Here is a 16,518-nt window from a genome sequence, read left to right as displayed (position 1 = left end):
TACTGTATTCCACTTTACCCCTTCCAAAGCCCACTTGAGACTGAGCATAAACTATGTGGGTTGTGGTTAATGAAATTGCGACCCTTTTATAAACTACAAATTTATAACTTTTGTCACACATATTGTAGGGAAAATCTTGGCCCACGGGGGGTACTGCAAAGGTAGGTTTGTGTCCATTGTGCTGTGCATTGTGTGTTATGTCATGGAGTTGCTGCACATCATACCAATATAAAATGATTTAATGTATTTCAGCTTTAGCAGATATTAAGTGTGAAGTTTTCACATCAGGCACCCTGACACAGAGCAACATAGTACTTGAGCACTTTGAAACGATTATGGGATTTTATAATATTTCTCAGCCACTAAAAGGATTTTTGAATAATTTTGGATACTGCATCTTTTTCCAATTAATTGACAGACCCTAATCGCTGTATAAACAAGTAAGCATTGAAGCTAGAGTTTCAGCTCCATAAAGACTATGGTAATTATTAGCAATCAATGGGACACTTTCTAATTCACACAGAATGACACTTTTTCTTTAATGGGTTCTTACTTCAGGAGAAAAAGTGGATTGAGAATTTTCATTGCCTTTTTGGATCACCCAAAAAACTTCACCTTTGGCTATAAGTTTAACATTATGTGGTAATTTGACCATCTGTGGGGAGGGAGCAGTTGACCACAAACCTAAATTACCCTTATGTTCACCACTTTTGAAGCTTTTTTCTTTCTTTATTGCAAGAGTAAATTGTAAATTGCGAAGAAACAAACTCAATATTGATCCAGTTTCTTGTTTTTCCCATGACACGTCTTCACCTTAATTATACATATAATTGTGCAAAAGCCAAAGGGGCTTTGATTGTATTGCTCCAGAGGTATCAATGCTGAATTAAAAGACAGGCTATTGCAACACTTAGAACTGAAGAACCAAAAATGGAATGTCATGGTTGAAATACATTTTAAACTTCATGAATATGGAGACTGGTAGAGGTAAAAGTTTTGTTCAGTGTCACAACAAGATTAAAGCTACCCTGTCAAAAAATATTTCAGGAACATGAATGATCAGCTTCTGCTTCAAAAACCAAGGATAGATTTTCACTATCCCTTCACACAGTCAAACTATTCCACAGGACAATATGAATAGCTTTATCACCTTGGATTGAGGTGGGAAAATGGGCCAAAACTGATCAATCAGCATCCCCTTTCCCCTGCCTGATATTCCCTCCCATTAATGATAAGTAAGATGTAGAACAAATTGGGCAGCAGATCGCTTAGTGACTCTTGGCGCTGCCAACGTTGCAAGATCTGCCCTATATCTCCAACATTTCACAATAACCTCAGCTAAAGGTGGCAGAAAAGATGAATGAAGAAGCTTTCAATTTGTACCTCCACCATGATCACTCTATGTGAGATTTTCCATTTTCTTTCCTAAAATAAATGATGATTGGCATCTACCCTCAAGCATTTCAAAACTGCAGGAGAAGCCTATCTTACTCTCACAAGCTGTTGTGCACTTCCAGCATTTCTGACTTTCTTGTTCTTTTTATGGCTCCTTTTCAAAAGTTAAACAATTTAGCGCACTTTGTAGAAAAGAGAAAATGTCATCTTTAAAATGTAGCTTTTATCATCACGATCTTACAATTGACTTCTCATTGTCACACAAGGCAATTATGAATCTGATTGGATTGGATTGGATTGATTGATCCAGTGGTTGCTAAAGTTTATAGTGGGAATGGTCATGAGCATTTTCTTTGCAGATATTTTAGTAGACCAACTCTTTGCCATGCCCATAGAATCGTACTTTATAGTCGGGTGGGCATTCAGGCCTTTCTGGTTGTGCCAGCTCTTTGAATGAGCTATCCAATTAGTTCCACGAACCACCTCTTTCTCCATTGCCCTGCATTTAAGACTAAGGTTCATATTTAAACAAAATTCAAAACTTAATTTAGTGTAATAAAGTTATGAGGAAGATTCATATTTGGCTCTAAATATTAACTCTTGTGACTTTCTCTCCAAAGATGCTGTGAGACCTGCTGAGTAATTCCAGCACTTTCCCTTTTCGGATTTCCAGCATCTGCAGTATTTTGCTGCATGATTTGGAAATCGTGGCAGGATTCTCTGGTCCCCCAGTGGGACATCTCGATGGCGCGCCATTTGATGGCGGTGGGATTCTCTCTTCCCGCTGCTTGTCATTGGGATTTCCCATTGAAATCACAGCACTCCGTCAGGAAACCCGTGAGTGAGGGTGCACTGCCAGAGGGAAAAAAGAATCCTAATGGCCGGAGAATTCCGGCCTGGATAATTTAAGATTCAGAACTTTGGATCCCACTGAATGCTGTGTATCCATTTTGGTGTCAGTATTCCATTTAGAACATACATACAGTGCAGAAGGAGGCCATTCGGCCCATCGAGTCTGCACCAACCCACTTAAGCCCTCACTTCCACCCTATCCCTGTAACCCAATAACCCCTCCTAACCTTTTTGGACACTAAGGGCAATTTAGTGTGGCCAATCCACCTAACCTGCACATCTTTGGACTGTGGGAGGAAACCGGAGCACCCGGAGGAAACCCATGCAGACACTGGGAGAACGTGCAGACTCCACACAGACAGTGACCCAGCAGGGAATTGAACCTGGGACCCTGGAGCTGTGAAGCCACAGTGCTAACCACTTGTGCTACCGTGCTGCCCAAAGTGGAGAGTGTGGCATTGACAAGAATCAAAGCAACAAATGTAATGTTTTAAAATAACAACAAATATTGTAATGCAGTATAAGTAATCTGAATTCCGGTTGCATGAACATGTAAGATTTCTAGTGAAGTTGTGGTTCATATGTATCTATATTCCCTACCAGTGTTACAGTGAATCCATGTATGATGTCAAGTGGTCCAATGGGGAACTGCATTTATGTTCTTTGGAAAAGAAAGGCAAGAACTTTTATTTATAAAGCACATTTTGCAACCTCAGGATATCTTATGGCGCTTTACAGCCAAATATTACTTTGAATAACTATATTATTGGCTATCCTTCATTAGCGAGGATAATTGTTTTCCATGAGCTTAAAGATGGCTCATGAGGTTGATTTGGGATCTTCAGACTTTATGGTACATGGGGTAATTTGTTGTCACGTGGGATGTCTGGTTGAGTATTAATCAGTTTGGGTCGTGACGTGTTCTTTTCACCACTTTTGCTTTTTCACTTTGTTGGATCTAAAAAAATGCTGGGTTCCTTGCCTTAGACTCTATCACCATCTGCTTCAGTCGAAGCGATGGTCTCTCAGGAGTTGATGCCAATTCTGCATTTCTTCCTGTTGGCTTTCAGCACATCTTTGCAATGTTTCTTCTGTCCTCTCGGATGCGTCTACCCTAACCGAGCTGGGAGAAGAAAACCAAGGCTTTGGGAGCCTGGTATCTCACATCCTAATGATATGGCCAACCCAACAAAGTCTATGGTGGTTGTTTGTAGCCTCAATGCTTGTGGTGCCCGCTTGAGAGAGGATATTGATCTTGGTGCGATTATTTTTTCCCCGTTAACGTGCAAGATCTTCCGCAGGCAGATCTTTTAAAAGGTAGTCACTGTTGCAGTGTAAGAACGTTTCAGAAGGCCCGATACAGCTTAATCAAAACTGCAGTTTAAAGTGGAACAGTAGATGTTATTATTATATGCCACTTGTGTGAACAGCACCATCTGGCCTATTTCTCCTGTTCACACTAATGTGAATTTCGCCTTCAGCTGTTCTGCATTGAAAGCCTATAGCTGAGTTACATCAGAATCTTGAACTCAAAAACGCCTAAAGAAAACTATCATATATCACTGGATGGTAGCAAACCTTAGTTTTGCAGCTTAGCAGAAAATAAAAGTGCATGCATGCAGAATACTTGACTTGAACGAAACAGCAGACTAAACTTACTTTACTCTGGGAAAGAATAGAACAAAGAACAAAGAAATGTACAGCACAGGAACAGGCCCTTCGGCCCTCCAATCCCGTGCCGACCATGCTGGCCGACTAAACTACAATCTTCTACACTTCCTGGGTCCGTATCCCTCTATTCCCATCCTATTCATGTATTTGTCAAGATGCCCCTTAAATGTCACTATCGTCCCTACTTCCACCACCTCCTCCGGTAGCGAGTTCCAGGCACCCACTACCCTCTGCGTAAAAAACTTGCCTTGTACATCTACTCTAAACCTTGCCCCTCTCACCTTAAACCTATGCCCCCTAGTAATTGACCCCTCTACCCCGGGGAAAAGCCTCTGACTATCCACTCTGTCTATGCCCCTCATAATTTTGTAGACCTCTATCAGGTCGCCCCTCAACCTCCTTCGTTCCAGTGAGAACAAACCAAGTCCTCATAGCTAATGCCCTCCATACCAGGCAACATTCTGGTAAATCTCTTCTGCACCCCCTCTAAAGCCTCCACATCCTTCTGGTAGTGTGGCGACCAGAATTGAACACTATACTCCAAGTGTGGCCTAACTAAGGTTCTATACAGCTGCAACATGACTTGCCAATTCTTATACTCAATGCCCCGGCCAATGAAGGCAAGCATGCCGTATGCCTTCTTGACTACCTTCTCCACCTGTGTTGCCCCTTTCAGTGACCTGTGGACCTGTACTCCTAGATCTCTCTGACTTTCAATACTCTTGAGGGGTCTACCATTCACTGTATATTCCCTACCTGCATTAGACCTTCCAAAATGCATTACCTCACATTTGTCCAGATTAAACTCCATCTGCCATCTCTCCGCCCAAGTCTCCAAACAATCTAAATCCTGCTGTATCCTCTGACAATCCTCATCGCTATCCGCAATTCCACCAACCTTTGTGTCGTCTGCAAACTTACTAATCAGACCAGTTACATTTTCCTCCAAATTATTTATATATACTACAAACAGCAAAGGTCCCTGTGGAACACCATTGGTCACAGCCCTCCAATTAGAAAAGCATCCTTCCATTGCTACTCTCTGCCTTCTATGACCTAGCCAGTTCTGTATCCACCTTGCCAGCTCACCCCTGATCCCGTGTGACTTCACCTTTTGTACTAGTCTACCATGAGGGACCTTTTCAAAGGCCTTACTAAAGTCCATATAGACAACATCCACTGCCCTACCTGCATCAATCATCTTAGTGACCTCCTCGAAAAACTCTATCAAGTTAGTGAGACACGACCTCCCCTTCACAAAACCATGCTGCCTCTCACTAATACGTCCATTTGCTTCCAAATGGGAGTAGATCCTGTCTCGAAGAATTCTCTCCAGTAATTTCCCTACCACTGAAGTAAGGCTCACCGGCCTGTAGTTCCCTGGATTATCCTTGCTACCCTTCTTAAACAGAGGAACAACATTGGCTATTCTCCAGTCTTCCGGGACATCACCTGAAGACAGTGAGGATCCAAAGATTTCTGTCAAGGCCTCAGCAATTTCCTCTCCAGCCTCTTTCAGTATTCTGGGGTAGATCCCATCAGGCCCTGGGGACTTATCTACCTTAATATTTTTTAAGACACCCAACACCTCGTCTTTTTGGATCTCAATGTGACCCAAGCTATCTACACACCCTTCTCCAGACTCAACATCCACCAATTGCTTCTCTTTGGTGAATACTGATGCAAAGTATTCATTTAGTACCTCGCCCATTTCCTCTGGCTCCACACATAGATTCCCTTGCCTATCCTTCAGTGGGCCAACTCTTTCCCTGGCTACCCTCTTGTTTTTTATGTACGTGTAAAAAGCCTTGGGATTTTCCTTAACCCTATTTGCCAATGACTTTTCGTGACCCCTTCTAGCCCTCCTGACTCTTTGCTTAAGTTCCTTCCTACTTTCTTTATATTCCACACAGGCTTCGTCTGTTCCCAGCCTTTTAGCCCTGACAAATGCCTCCTTTTTCTTTTTGACGAGGCCTACAATATCTCTCGTTATCCATGTTCCCGAAAATTGCCGTATTTATCCTTCTTCCTCACAGGAACATGCCGGTCCTGAATTCCTTTCAACTGACACTTGAAAGCCTCCCACATGTAAGATGTTGATTTGCCCTCAAAAATCCGCCCCCAATCTATGTTCTTCAGTTCCCGCCTAATATTATTATAATTAGCCTTCCCCCAATTTAGCACATTCATCCTAGGACCACTCTTATCCTTGTCCACCAGCACTTTAAAACTTACTGAATTGTGGTCACTGTTCCTGAAATGCTCCCCTACTGAAACATCTACCACCTGGCCGGGATCATTCCCCAATACCAGGTCCAGTACCGCCCCTTCCCTAGTTGGACTGTCTACATATTGTTTTAAGAAGCCCTCCTGGATGCTCCTTACAAACTCCACCCCGTCTAAGCCCCTGGCACTAAGTGAGTCCCAGTCAATATTGGGGAAGTTGAAGTCTCCCATCACCACAACCCTGTTGTTTTTACTCTTTTCCAAAATCTGTCTACCTATCTGCTCCTCTATCTCCCGCTGGCTGTTGGGAGGCCTGTAGTAAACCCCCAACATTGTGATTGCACCCTTCTTATTCCTGATCTCTACCCATATAGTCTCACTGCCCTCTGAGGTGTCCTCTCGCAGTACAGCTGTGATATTCTCCCTAACCAGTAGCGAAACTCCGCCTCCCCTTTTACATCCCCCTCTCTCCCGCCTGAAACATCTAAATCCTGGAACGTTTAGCTGCCAATCCTGCCCTTCCCTCAACCAGGTCTCTGTAATGGCAACAACATCATAGTTCCAAGTACTAATCCAAGCTCTAAGTTCATCTGCCTTACCCGTAATACTTCTTGCATTAAAACATATGCACTTCAGGCCACCAGACCCGCTGTGCTCAGCAACTTCTCCCTGTCTGCTCTGCCTCAGAGCCCCACTGTCCCTATTTTTAACTGCTGTCTTTGCAGCCCGTGATATAATTGGTAGTAGAAGATCAACAAGAATGAAACAACAATCTGTCCATAGCAGAGGGAAACAAGCAATTGTTCTTCTGAACGCAAAATAAAATCTCCTCATTAGCAGTGGCATTTAACATTAGCAGTTTGCAGATGTTATTTCCAGAATGGGGACAAAAGCCAGATTAGAGGATGTAAAGGATTTGACACTTCGGTCAAAACAAAATGGAGAAAGGTGAAGTTATGATCTGAAATTGTTCTGCCTTGCGTACATGCTTTGCACCTGGGGTAGTTCGCATCAACATCTTGGCATCAAAAACAAATAAAGTACTAATGGTGGCCTTACCACACAGACACCACTGTTGATTATTGGGAATGCGATTCTGCTTTATGACACAATTCCAGTTGTGCAGTGGAAGCTCAATGGGAATATGGACAGGAAATATTCAAATCTTACACTCACAGAGTGTTTCAATAATGACTACTTAATACGCAAAGGTGTATGTTTTATTACTCCTGTCAGGGTTCCTGAATCTTGTAAGATGCTCTTAACATCAGCAAAAGCTTGGATTATATGCACACACAAAGAGCTAACAGACATTTCCTTGGATGGTTTCATGTCCAGCCCTTTGCAGAAATGTACATGAAGAATCATACAGAATGGAACATTTAGCAGCTTAACAGACAAAGGATTAGTGTAGATTTTAAATATCAAATTTAATTGCTATACCCTGCATACAACATTTGAAATGCTGAAATTTGGTACTAGAGATAAGCATTTTAGCTGTAAACCAAATTATACCAACAACATATGGTAGCCATGAGTCAACTAGCCACATCACTTCACCGTATATTCATACGCCGTTGTCCCATTTTCTCACCTTTCATTAGAGCTCCTCTTTCCTTTGCCTTGACACATCAAAGTAGAGTTTAGCTTGTAATTAGCTCCTTAATACACCCTGCCAATAGTCTCTCCCACTGAACTCAATACCAACATACCACACTGGGTAAAGATAACATTTAGCCCAGCTCTCTATCACTTGTCCGATCTGTTGCTATAAACTTGGGATTCCCTTTCTTTCCACTGATTGTATTAAATATGTCCACAGAAGAAGGGTCTGCACCTGAAATGTGAACTGGTCTCTTTGCTCTCGGCCTTGTCTGACCTGCCTTTTGTTTCCAGCACATAGACTCTCTGCTGTGTCAGGGACTAGAAATGTTGCACTGTCTCATAGCTATTTTAGCATCCCGCTGTTTCAGGATGCACAAAAATACAACAGCCATCAAACAGTTTGGTTACAATTTGTAAGCTGCAACTGAGAATTCAAATCAGTTACTGCAGCAGCTCCGAACACCAAAGGGACAGGAATTTCCTTGGAACTGTTGCTATTCTGCTGGGAGCACAGCCTCAATCCCTTTGGCAGTGGCGGTGGATTAGAATCAGCTTGGAAGAAATTCTCGACCTAAGATATATCTGTGAAGTGCATGAGGATAATGAGAATAAATCTCGCACCATCTAGGTTTCGGTTATTTGTCTCTGGGAGGTTGCTGATGTTAGCTGAACATTACAGATGGAAACCTTTATTATCTTCCCATTGGCAATGTCACTTGATGTGCAATAAGTGCAAATACTTTTCGCAAAATAAGCGAAGCATGTTTGACGGCCACAATGCAGTTTGGACTTCAGAGTCTATAATTTCATGCAGTTTTATTTTTAATTTAAAATAATTTTTTAGTGTTTTCTCTGCACTTGTGATGGAAGATTCTCTGAGTCTTGCTGCTTTGCTTGATCATTTATGAACTTAGGCAAGGTGTTTATATGGTCGGAGTGGGCTGAGGCAAACCAGGATCTGGAAATTACACAGTGCAGTACTGTCATCAAAATATTTCATGCATCCTGATTGAATTTCTCTGTTCCCTCATGTGACGAAACCTTAATTTATTTGAAATGAATCAAGTACTTGTACAATGAATGGTATTGTGAAGTGGACATTCCAGGCATAGTTGCCTTCTCAGCCATGTCAACAATGAGGTGAGGTGGTCGCATTCTCTGCTCTACATTCACTTCATCCCACTACAGAGACCTAAGTACAAAAATCTAGGCTGATACCCCAGAGACGTTAAATTGCAGCATTCTTTACTTTCAAACAGCCCATGCAACTATTTTGAAGAAGTGTAAAGGTGTTACACCCAGTCTTCTGACCAATATTTATCCCTCAATTAACATCATGAAAACGGATTATCTGGTTGTTATTGTGTGAGTTTGCTGTACAAATTGGTTTCTGACATTTCGATAGTGACTATACTTGAAAAATATCTCATTGGCAGTGCAGCATTTTGGGACATCCGGAGACCATGGAAGTGCTGTATAAATGGAAGTCTTTCCTCTTCTTTAATAGATTTATAAAAATAACTATCCCTTGAAGACAAGATAATGTGCTATGAATAAACATACCGTAACTCTTTCCCAGGCAAAAACCAAAGAAATGTAAATAAGTTATACACACATTCGACATATGCATATTTAAGTACAAGTAACAACATACAGACCACACAAACATAAAGAGCAAAACAGCTTTAGGAAGGCAAAAGAAACATTTTCAGGAAAATGTTTTGAAAAAATTATTGCTGTGCAAAATAAATTAAGCATATCCTTTATGGAAAATATTCAGTGAGCATATATTCCCTACATTATGCCCAAAGCTATTTATGTTGTAAGCATTCTACTAAATTCTTGGCACTCAGCCATTTTTATTTACTTGTTTGACCTAGGACAAAGTATTTTTGGGTGACCCTGCATGTAGCAGATTTAAAAGGCAATATACTGGGTTTTAAACGCTCCACTAGAGCTGAGCAAATCAATTACTTCTGTGTGTGGCAGCCAGTGTTACCATCATTGCGCCAAAAAAGCTAACTATTTAAGTAGATTGTTAGTATTTATGTTTAAGTTCCTATATTTTAAGGAAGAGTTACTTAAAAAATATTAAAACATTTTTAATCATCTGCCTTTCCATGGATCAAACCTCTTCATACTTTCATGGTACAGCTAACAGTGTATTTTGTTGATTCTTTGTTTTTTGGATGGGATTGTGTATGTATTGTGATGAGGTATCAGAATTGTGGAGGAAGAACTGATTGGGACACATTTTTTTAAAAAACGTTGTCATTATTCCTATGTCTCACATTTAATTTTTGTCCTATACCTGCAGCACTTCGGATAGCTTCTAGTTCCAAAATGGTACCCACGTCAACACTACATGAGATTTTGGAAGCATAGGTTAAAAATCCACTAAAACCTGCCGAAGGCATGTTGTGGTGTAAAGAATTTTATCAATAAAGCTGACGTACATTATATGACCATTTCCTTGCCATGAAATATCTTTGGTTCATTTTTATTTGTAAGCCCTTATATGTGCAGTTCTAAATATATTGATTACAAAAGGATTGCACATAACTTATAGCTGTTTTCAATCCATAATGCACAGCCTTAATAAATTATATATCAAACCGAAGAAATCAGTGTCTTTCTTTTCCCTGAAGATATTTGTAATGGAATTAAAACCAACAGCAGTCAACTTTCTTATCAGTGCAAAGAAACCAGTGCTAAACCACAATGATATAATTCTGCAATGCTTTAGAATGCACAGTAGGATCTTGTAATGAAAAAAAAATTGATTTTACTCCTTAGATTTTGATGAATTACACTGTAGACTGAACATTACAAAATGCCACTTTGCTTTTTTTTGCATGGAAACTATGATGTATACAGTGTACTCTTAAATTAAATCTACAGAATTTGAGGTTTTTTTACACCAATAATCATGCGTTGCAACTATTGTTTTGATTTCATTGAAAATAAATATCGCTTGTAAGAGTGCATCATTTATCGCTTCTGACAAAAATCTCAAAACATGATGACAGAGTTTCTTTTAACTGCAGTTTCACAGATGAAGAAGGGGAAAGAGGGAATAACTTACCTAATTTATCCTCAGAGGTGATGAATAAAAAATAAGCAGGTGCATATTCTGAACCAACTTAGATGACAGTTGCTGCTCATTACTTTAGGTGTTCATATTGCCAGTAACATCTATAGAGTCTCTTAACCACTGTGCTTTTCACCATTGCTTCAAGTACTGAACTCATAGTTAATATGTGAAAGATTACTGGTCACTGCATTGCACAACATCTGACTTTTTAAAAATGTCACCCTTTGTCAGGATATATATGCCAAGCCACCTATAATTTTAAGAATGCCAACTTGGTCATATTGGAACTCCACTCTTCTCCCTGTTTTATGCTGCACCATACTCAGCTTCAAGGTTGTTTGGGCATTTCCTCTCCAGAATTATGGGAATTGAGGGCCATACAGCCTTGATGCTATCTGGTTAAAAGCTGCTATCGCCATTATCATTCCCATCCTGAGAATCATTTTAGACTTCATACTGAAAACACCACTCATTAGTCCTGCGATTGAATAAGAAAAATACTCTGTGGGTCAAGGTCAAAATAAATGAGTGCTGAATAAAAGAAACTGCAGAGAAAATATCCTATTAAAAGAAAAGAGGAAGGAGAACTGAGCCAACACTGGACCTCACTTAAAATAGCATTGCAGAGGCAAATACTTTTGAAGCAAAGCCCCTTATAACTATGATAGAATATCAGCTGACAAACCAGTATCTGCTTTGAATTGACATCAAGAGGTGAAGGATGGCAATCAATGTGTTTTCAGATAAATCACTTACTATTCAGTCCATCATAGAATTAGTTTCCTTTATCTAACAAAAAGGGATACATTTTATAAATATGACCTCCCAAGGTGATTTAACCTGAGGATCATCGCACCTCAGGCGAAGGACAAGATTGAGAAGGTGGGATCTTCATGAATAGCCTCAGCTGGTACAGGAATTGAACCCGTGCTGCTAGCTTTGTTCTGCCTCACAAACCAGCTGTCTACATCAGCCTCAATCTTATTCTCACAGCCTGAAGTTCACCACCTTCTGACTCGGGGAGGTCAATTAGAGAAAGTTATTTGACTGTGACGTTCCTTTGTGTACAATATGGCATTTTCTGAGACTTGCTTTACTTTAACAGTAATCATTAAACTTCCCTGACCTGAACTATTACATAAATTGCATTGAGAGTGATGATCACAACAGTTCAGAGATGAATTTCCAAAGCAGGTTTGGGTTTACAATCTGCTGTACCGTCTTAATTTAAAATGATCCCGGAGTTAGTGCCTGCAGTTTTGAAGTGATTATAAATCTATACTAATTAATCTGCATGATATTCTGGCCTTGACCATGAATGAACATTATTTACAGTTATCCCACAATACCTGTGGCCACTGCTGTTGAATAATGTTGCAGATACAAGCAATTTTCTGTGTTTTATAAAAGCTTTTGTCCCCTGACTTCTGGTTAGCACTGTTGTTGCACCTCGCCAGGGACATGGGTTCGATTCCCGGCTTGGGTCACTGTCTGTGCGGAGTCTGCACGTTCTCCCCGTGTCTGTGTGGGTTTCCTCCGGGTGCTCCGGTTTCCTCCCACAAACCCTGAAAGTCGTGCTTGTTAGGTGAATTGGACATTCTGAATTCTCCCTCAGTGTACCCGAACAAGCGCCGGAGTGTGGCAACAAGGGGATTTTCACAGTAACTTCATTGCAGTGTTCATGTAAGCCTACTTGTGACACTAATAACTTCCTTCACCGTGATAAGACTTGCTCCAATCAGTGGTGATTTGGAACCTTGGCCTCCTGTGATTTTTGAATTAGTCAGCGCAAGGAACATGTTTCCTAGAGTTCCTAAGGGAAGTGTCCCTAAAGTTGAACCATTTCTCGCTGCTTCATCAATGACCTTCTGTCCATCAAAAGGTCAGAAGCAGGGCTATTGCCTGATGCTGCTGCAAAGTTTAACTCTGTTCCACGCTGCTCCAATAATGGAGCAGCACAAAAATGGGTTTTGTTATCAGTGCAAAGAAACCAGTAGGATCTGGAAAGCATCCAGGCTTGTGGCTGACACTTAGCTGTTAGGATTTATGACACATTAGCACTGTGTAATAACACCTCAAACAAGAGAAATCTCAGCCAACGTCCCTTGATTTTTGATGGGATTATTGTAACATTTCCCTCTCACCATTTTGAGAATTTATACTGAACAGAAGCGGAAGCAGGATATATCAGAATCCTGGTTGTAAAAACAGGGTAAAGACTGGTTACTCTGCAACAATCAGCTTATCGCCTGATGCCGCAAGCCCTCACCACTCACCTGCTGAAATGAAGGTGCAACAACACTCAAGATGTTTAACACCATTTAGGACAGCCCACATCGCTTAATTGGTGACCTTGTCAAAGTGCGTCCTCTCTAGTGTTCTTGCTCCAGTTTATACACTCAATCCTGCAGCAACTCATCAAAATTATTTCAACAGCACCACCCTCTCCTGCAACCTCTACCACTGAGAAGGACAAGGGCAGCAACATAAAGGTATCTTCCCGACCCTATAAATTTCCTCCAAGTCATACAGCATATTATCTTCATATTCTGTGTCACTGTTCCTTCATGGGTAGTTTTGCAGGAAACTCACGTTTAGATCATCCTTTCACAGGCATCAAAATGTCTGCCTCATATATAAGAATGCTTCACATCGCACAAGAATTAATAGCATTAATTGCAGCCCCATACTAAGATTTAATATGTTAGTTTTTTATTGAACTTCTCAATGTAAGATACAAGAAGTTGCCCTTTCACTGACACATTCAGCCATTATGCCTGTTGACAAAAATAAGAGATTCACTACCAGGGATCTAGAAAAACGTAATGCGCCTTTGTTTAACTTTTGATTGTTTAATTTTCTTTGGTAATAAAGCACATTCCATTTACAGATACTATTATAAATGTATTTGACATTTATATTAGATTAGAAATTAAATTGAGTGCTAATTAAATTAATCTAACACTCTTAACACAAATTACAATTGTAGTTACATTTAACTAAAATTCCACGAAGATACATCATTCCAGGGCTTTTGACTGTCCTAGTTTATTGCACATTATAGGATTACAATCATGCTTACAGTGGCCTAATGGTTATGTTACTGGATTAGTAACCCAGGTATATGGATTAATTATCCTGATGCAAGTGGGTGGAATCCTATTGCCTTTCACAATATAATTCCATCGGGGACAAATGGGAGCCCCAGTGGCCTGTGACTTGGGCACCTTTGCGCGATCTTCTCGGGATGGCTAATTAGGAGACCATTTCCAGTTTACCCTGCCAATTGGAGTTGCAATTCTGCAGGTGGGAGGACTAATGCGAGTGCCCGAGGCTCTGGCCACCAGCAACCCCATCAAGGGAGGTGGATGCTGCTGATGTTGGAAGGAGACAGAGCGGAGGGTCCCTCAAAACAAAGATGCCCTCTGAAAGATATTTGAACATATGCATTGCCACAGCTATCAGGGCATCAAGGGGAAATCCCCTCCATAGGGAATCTTGCAGTTTCAGCTGTGGTCCTCTGGTGGACACAGCTCAGTGGGAGATAACTGATACCCAGTCAGCCCCAGGAGGCCATCTGATGGTATTTGGCCCTAACTGGGGACCTGTATGCTACTGGCAGCCTCCCGAGGTGTCTCTAATCTACCCACAAATGCTCACTTGATTTCCATCAATTTGCTACCAGCCTTAGCCTGACAGGTAGCTATTATTGATACGATCTGCCTCTGGCAATATCACCCATAGGTGAGAATTCATGGAGCCACCAGCCCAATATCTTCGTGGACAAGTTTACTCCTGGTCCCACTTTCAAATCTGCCTCACCAGAACCGGAAAGATTTGATTTGAATTCCAAATGGATGGCACGATGGCATAGGGGTTAGCACTGCTGCCTCACAGCACCAGGGACGCAGGATCAATTCCCGCTTTGGGTCACTGTCTGTGTGAAGTTTATACATTCTCTCCGTGTCTGCATGGGTTTCCTCCGAGTGCTCCGGATTCCTCCCATAGTCCAAAGATGTGAAGGTTAGGTGGATTGGGCATGATAAAATTGCCCCTTAGTGTTCAAAAGGTGAGGTGGGGTTATCGGGTTACGGGGTTATCGCGCCCTACATCTTTAGGGTGGGTTGTGGGCCTAGGGAGGGTGATCTTTTGAGAGGGTCGGTGCAGGGTCGATGGGCCGAATGGCCTTCTGCACTGTAGTGATTCTATGAATTCTAGGATTTTAAATAAAATCTCAGTATGAAACTGTTATCAGTAAAAGTGACCAAAAAGTTGTTGTCAAAATCCATTTGGTTCACTAATGTCCTTTGGTGAAGAAAACCTGCCTTAATTAGTTTATATGTGACTTCAGTTTCACACAAATGTGTTTGATTCTAACCTGCACTGTGAAGTGACCAATAAAGCTATCAGTGCATCAAACTGCTACAGAGTGGTTCAAGAGGTGGATCATCACAACAGTTTCAAGGTTACCTCGGGATGGACATTAAATGTTTACCTTGCCAGTTCCCAGAAATGATTTTTCTTTAACAATTAATAATAAATTACGGGCGGGATTTATCAACGAACCCGATGCATGTTTTTCAGCGGCCTGCCAGTGGAATTTACTGACCCCGCCATTGTGAATGGGATTTCCTGGTGGTTGCATCTCTCATTGCCGGGAAACCCGTGTGCCGGCGTGGGACCAGAATATCCCGCTAGCGTGAACCGCCGGTAGATCGGGCCCTACATCTTTACAAAATCTTTATGATGATCAAGAATTAATCGCATTAATTTCAACACTGACTAATATTTAATATGTTAATTTTTTCTTGGACTTCTCAATGTAAGATACAACAAATTGTCCTTTCACTGAAACATTCAGCCATGAACTCTGTCGACAAAATTAAGAGACTCATTTACCAGGCTCCAAAAAATGTAAAGCACCTTTGTTTGACTCTTTTATTGTTTAACTTTAGAACATAGAACATGCAGTGCAGAAGGAGGCCATTCGGCTCATCGAGTCTGCACGGACCCACTTAAGCCCTCACTTCCACCCTATCCCCGTTACCCAATAACCCCTCCTAACCTTTTTGGACACGAAGGGCAATTTAGCATGGCCAATCCACCTAACCTGCACATCTTTGTACTGTGGGAGGAAACCAGAGTACCCGAAGGAAACCCACGCAGACACGGGGAGAACGTGCAGACTCCGCACAGACAGTGATCCAGCAGGGAATCGAACCTGGGACCCTGGTGCTGTGAAGCCACAGTGCTATCCACTTGTGCTACCATGCTGCCGTTTCTTTGGTATCCAAGAACATTCCATTTACAGATACTATTATAAATGTCATTAACATTTTTTATTAGTATCTGGGCAATGCTAGAACATTATATATATTTTGTATACCATTTATCCTAATAAGGAGTTGTTGGCTCTTCATTTTGAACAGTGAGTGAATTCCAGGATATTGGCCCAGACATGATAAAAGATTGGCAAAAATGCTTAAATCACTTTGTATGTGACTTGGAGGGTGTAGCGCACAAAGACTCCGTGAGACGAATAGAGTGAAGTCGATGAGGCTTCATTAAGCGTGTCTGTTCCCCCGCAGCTCGATAGTAGAATGGCCTGCGGGGGAGGACTCCGGCTTCTTATACTCCGCCTTCAGGGCGGAGCTAGAGGTCAACGGCCAACCAGG

At 41.4% G+C, this 16,518-nt stretch overlaps 1 protein-coding gene across 7 annotated transcripts in view; it reads right to left on the bottom strand.

The window, feature by feature from the left end:
- Positions 1 to 16,518, bottom strand: part of LOC140410977 (glutamate receptor ionotropic, kainate 2) — a 682,991-nt gene that overhangs the window by 110,567 nt on the left and 555,906 nt on the right. The window lies entirely within an intron of this gene.

The sequence above is a fragment of the Scyliorhinus torazame genome, chromosome 4 (genome assembly GCF_047496885.1).
Source record: "Scyliorhinus torazame isolate Kashiwa2021f chromosome 4, sScyTor2.1, whole genome shotgun sequence".
Classification (NCBI taxonomy): Eukaryota; Metazoa; Chordata; class Chondrichthyes; order Carcharhiniformes; family Scyliorhinidae; genus Scyliorhinus; species Scyliorhinus torazame.
Note: the sequence above shows the minus strand (reverse complement) of the source record. Positions and strands in the feature narration are given on the sequence as shown.